The sequence below is a fragment of the Mycetomoellerius zeteki genome, unplaced genomic scaffold (genome assembly GCF_001594055.1).
Source record: "Mycetomoellerius zeteki isolate Tzet28-1 unplaced genomic scaffold, Tzet1.0 scaffold73, whole genome shotgun sequence".
Lineage (NCBI taxonomy): Eukaryota > Metazoa > Arthropoda > Insecta > Hymenoptera > Formicidae > Mycetomoellerius > Mycetomoellerius zeteki.
In genome coordinates, this window is record NW_017257753.1 from 2,987,549 (window position 1) to 2,993,513 (window position 5,965).

Here is a 5,965-nt window from a genome sequence, read left to right on the forward strand (position 1 = left end):
TTTTTTATGACGGTAACGCTAACTTACTAAACGCTAAGGTTGTACTAAAATTAGAAAAGTCACTTTGAAAAGTAACTTGTCACTATTATGTGTTACTGAAAAAGTTATAAGTATAACGAGTAACGCGTAATGTTACTCGTTATTAAAAAGCAACGCGTTACAAATTAGGAATTATTTTTTTCAGTAACGAATGACTTTTGCAATCCATTACAAGTAACGATTGACTTTTCTAACTCTGATGTTAGCGTTACCATCATAAAAACATTCACAATGCCATTACCAAATCGTTGTTATAACAAGGTAGCGATCAACAAAATAACGGCGTTACAAGTATATATATATATATATATATACGTATAAACCCGTTACACTTGTCAACCCTGCATATACGTATGTACTAACGATTTTTAATATTGGCAGTGATTATCGGAATGCAGTCTAAAATATAAAATATGTTTCAATACTTTTTTATTTAAATAATATATTTCTTTCAGACCGTTAGTGGCGCTTCTTAAGTTTAAGGTAATGTAATATATTTCTATCCAATAAAAAATAATGCGATTTATTGAATAGATATGAAGATAACAAGGAACTAAAAGTAACGATGCAAGTAACGATTGAATTTGTTACCGTTACTATAAAAATGTAACAATATTACCATTATCAGATAAGAAAAAGTAATGCTTAAATGTTACTAAAAAAAAGTAATAATAACAGTAACAAAGTTATAAGTAAAACGTTAGTTCCTAACATTGGAAATAATTGTCTCGAGCAAAACCATATTCGATGTTGTGATGATCAAGTGTCATCAAAGCAGCTGATTGTGAGAAGATTAAAATATATTTAATGATAATGGGCCACAGATCGCTCATAAGTCGATTTCCTCATCGAAAGAAAATCGTTATCAAGGACCATATTCGATATTTATGGCTATATAATTGCAGCTTTCGTCATTTGATGTCATCGTGTAGATGAGATGACTTGTGGTAAGAAAAGAAAGGAGAATATGCAAGCGTTAATTTCTCTTTCAACATCTCTTCGCATTTTGAATGGTATATACTGATTCTATGAGTATGATGGTTGACAGTTATAGAGATTCCTATTTACACATTATTGACATTATATACAGCTACTAGGTACACGTTTTTAGACGCGATAGATATTCCTTCTAAGCTTTTGGAACACGTGAGATGTATAAAGAGTGATTATTTTAATACAATCGATTTCATTGCAAATTTCGAAAACAGCATTCTCGATAAATCATAAATATTTAACATGTAATTATAATTGTTAATAAAATTTCGAATCGCGTATGTACACACACACACATACACACACACACAAATAAAATTCGATCATAAGAAAATAACGATAAAGATTATTTTGATATATAGATAATGAATGCACCATAACTGTGAGAATTAGGGTGCGTTCCGAGTTACGCATGAAGCGCATGATGCATCATTTGTCCTTGTTGTTTATCAATTAATAAAGAAGGATATAACGATACATCGTGCGCTTCATGCGTAACTCGGAACGCATCCTTAGTGTAGCAAGTTGTAGCTGATTAAGTAATTGCCCAAAATTTCGCAAAATTAATCGTGATAATAAAGTAAAAAAAGAAACTACGCGCAATTATTTGGATAAGTTTTTAGTTGAAAATTTTGTGAGTAATAACGCTTATTCTTAATTAATCGTAAAAATATTTTTTGTTTGGAACTGGTTTTGTTTCCTCTACCGTTTGCTTTCTCTTCCATATAATTTTTGTAATAATACTTCATTTTAGAATAGATTATATACTGTTAAATTGTACTCTCTGATGTATCTCATAATCCAAGAGTATCTAGTAATTTATAAATACGAGAACTTAATTTTGAATTTTTGGTCATACAGTTACTGTTTTCTTTCTTAAAAATTCTTTCATGGTGATTAAGATTTACGGGATCATCAAACTTTATTTTAATACGAATATCGTTTGAATACTTATTCGCACTTCTCTATAATTCCGTGTGAAACAAAAAATTTATTTATCACATATATATATATATATAAAAATATAAAGAAATACTTTTTTAAAAATACATTTAACTTATTTAATTTAATTAATATATTTGAGGTTACTTAATAAATAAACTTTAATTTCGATTTTTATACATCAATTTATAAATCAATTATTGCATTAAAATAATTACTGGAATACGATAATTGTGGGAGTGTACTATTGATAAATAATTATTACTCTTTTGCAGTATCATAAAATACATAAACATCTTACATTATTCATCCGTTTAACGAATCTTTCAGTATCTATAAGTAAAAAAACATCACTAGTTAAAATCTTATGATCATTCTTCGTTAATCGAATATTATACTTGTAGAAAATCATTGGGTATTCTCGCACTTCAATTTTATCACTAATTTTGTCACTAATCCGTTGAAACCGAAACTGTGTGATCGATTGTAACCTCACTTTCGATTGCTGCACACCCACATGCTTTATCGCATCAATAGGATAAAATATCAAGAAATCACAAAAGACCCCAACAGCGGGACTATGCTTAAGTAAGGTGAAAGGTAAAAGCCAGGCTAAAAGCCGACTAGACGAACATTGATCGAATGATGTATAGTTAAACATATTAAATATACTCAATCCATGTTAGGAATCCGTATTAGGAAACATATTATGGAGAATATCTTCATCATTCATTCGAAGATTATTTCTCTCATCTAAAATTAATTAAGTACTAAGCCAAAGGTTTTACTAGAGAATTTACGCACTGTGCATTGCACAACTCTTTGTATGTTCTTGTATTTCTAGATTGTGTTACTTAACATTGATAAATTGTGAATGAACTTTCACTTTTTAAATGCTGTAATATTAATTCGTCATTACCCAAGCTGAACAATAAGTCACGATAATGTCAAAATGACATTAAAATGAATCAGAAATGATTGAAAAATGATATTTAATGATCATTTTAGAGTCATTTTTACATCATTTTGATATCTTGTTGTTCTGCTTGGGTACGAATTCCTTATTTAGGAACATAAATAGGATGTACGTAGCATCAATTTCGAAGATCATTAATCATTATTGTATTAATAGAAGCAATAATGACATAACTCTTGATGCATATATAAAAGGTTAAAACCTCGTTATTTTTAGATTTGTGCATTTTATTTATTCGGAAATGGTAGAGCCTAAACATGTTTCTTTTTTTTCGTGCGTTTCGTAAAATCTAATCCTCGATAAATGTCATGAAGCACGTGAAAGATTTCTAATAATCATTTTTTCTTTTGTACCTAGCTGTAGCGTCAAAGTCATTCGTGCAGAAACCATCCAAAATAGTCTTACAAAAAAATATTATTTTATTATGCAAATAAAATGATTTTGCTATTGTGAAAATAAATAAACAATTTATCTTCATCCCACATAGAAAACGGGAAATAAAATTTCTAATTTTCTTTATTTAAATATACATATGCCTGCATACGCACACGCACAAAACGAGCATGTTATAAAATTTATTGAAGCATCAATGAAAATATCCATTTATAAAGTAATTCGAGGGAAGATGCTATAAGGGGAAAGACGCCACTTTATTTATAATTTTTTTATAGAACGCGCGTTGATCATACTGATTGTGCAAAAACGTGTGGCAAACAGTTGCACAGGTATCGGCTTAGATGAACATGTTCATGCCAATGTCGATTGGAAAAGATTATACGAAATACGAAAAGGTAGATCGTGAAACATGCTCTTTGTAATATTTGGTATGTTAATAGCTTAGGTCTGTACTTCGATGCTTGCTGTAAAACCGGGCAAATAATATATGGTTTCAATCAGTGTTCCCTAGCGGTTATGTGGATGATATAGATTATAATTTGTAATATTCTTATATGCGTAAAAATTGCAATTGAATATTCCTCTTACATTTGGGGATAAGATGACAGTGGTAAATACAAAATACAATTTTTCCTGCTTGAAACCGTCATTAAAATGATTTTATGAATTAAAATTTTGAATGTTTTATATAATCGAAATATTTTAAGTTAATGAAATGCTGTTTAAACGAATAAAAGTACGTCCAATTTACTTCCTAAATTATTCTCTTTCATATTTTCTCAATTTATGTTTTATCATACCTTTATGTGTTTTTATAGCTTAAATTCTTCATTATGGATTGTAAATAAGTAAAATACGCAAGTTTATATTGCATCGCATTATTTAATTGTTTGTAACATCTTCTCCCATAAAAGATGGCATCTTATCCACACATATAGAGAAAAGATGTCACTTTTGCAAGATATGATATATCAATTTTTTCCAATAATATGGAATATTAAACGTTAAATTTATAAATTTGTGTAAATAAAAAAGGTCTCTAGAATATTAATAATATTTTTTCGTAACTTAATTCAATAACATTAAGAAGTTATTCAAGAATAAAGACTTAAGTGTGGCGTCTTCCCCCCAATTTTATCACCTTATTATCACCTTATTATTTTCTAATACAATTGCTTTGTTTTATAACATGTTTTATAGCATTTAATTTATATTGTTAAAAAAGCTTATAGTCTCTTAAAGAGAAAATAGTTTTTCGATAGTCTGTAACATCACTTTTTTTGGTCAACGACAAATCAATGACTTCTTAAGACATTCTTGAATAAAGCAAACAGTAATTTGAAGGAATGAATGCATAACAATCTTTAACCCACTCAAAGATATTTTAAAAGATCGTTGATTTTCCTGATTGAAATATATGAAAGAAGTAGTCGATGTGGAGCTGAGAGACTAATTAAAACATTTTTTCTGATGGTAACTAAAACTTGTGCATCAATGAACAAAGCGCATTAAACAACAAGAAAATTGTTCATACAAACATTGTAAATGTAAATCTCTATCAGTAATTTAATAAACTTAATTTATAAATGTATTTCAAATAATTATTGAATTTATTTTTATATGATATATGTATATGAATGTACATATAATAATAATATTTTGTGTATATATATCTAATATTAATACTTAATTTAATAAATATTATATTTAAAAAATTACCTATAGACGAAATTCTTTCCGTGTATAGGAGATGATTGCCACAAGATGCTAAAGTTGATTTTCCGTTACGATATAGTTAGAAGACTTGCGTTATGTGCTCTTACGAAAAGGTAAGAGTGAATAGTTATAAACATCACCATTTCAGCTTTATATAGATATTGTACTCCCTTATCTTTATATGCGGTCTCTGCAAAATACTACTCGTGTCATCACTTTCACTATATGGCTGTCGTAATTTTATCTGCGGGATGAAAGAACCACCTGTCGACGAAATTATGTGCATTAGACAAAAATATTTTGTTTTATAAAAAATATAAGAAAGAGAGAGAGATATTTTATCTTATATAAAGGTAAAAATATGTATGTATGAGCCAGTACATAAAAATATAAAAGTATATGCATTATTAAATATAAAGTTAATTGCTTAAAAATAAATGTAAAATTAATTTAATTTGCCAAGTGCGATGTATATCACTGAAAAGAAATCTATATCTAAAAAAAAAACACTTTTGGAGATGCTAATTATTGTTTATTTGCTATTATATAACAGCAACAACACAACTAAAAAACATAGTGTTTTCTAAAAAATCAATTTAAATGTTTTGAATCATTAAAATTTTGTAATATGAATTATGGAATGCAATTTTATAATAATTATCAGAAACTCGATCTCTCTCATATTCGTTACCACACACTTTCAACATTGGTTAACATAATCAATAACTTATTATATATTTTATTATTTATTTTAAAAGGCTATATGTTGCCGCTTAAAATATATTAATTATTAATTAATGTTGTGATCTATATTTGTTGATAGTTTATTTGCTATACGTATGATTTTTCTATGTAATGCAATTTTATGATAAATTTTCTTATATGTATATACATATATATATA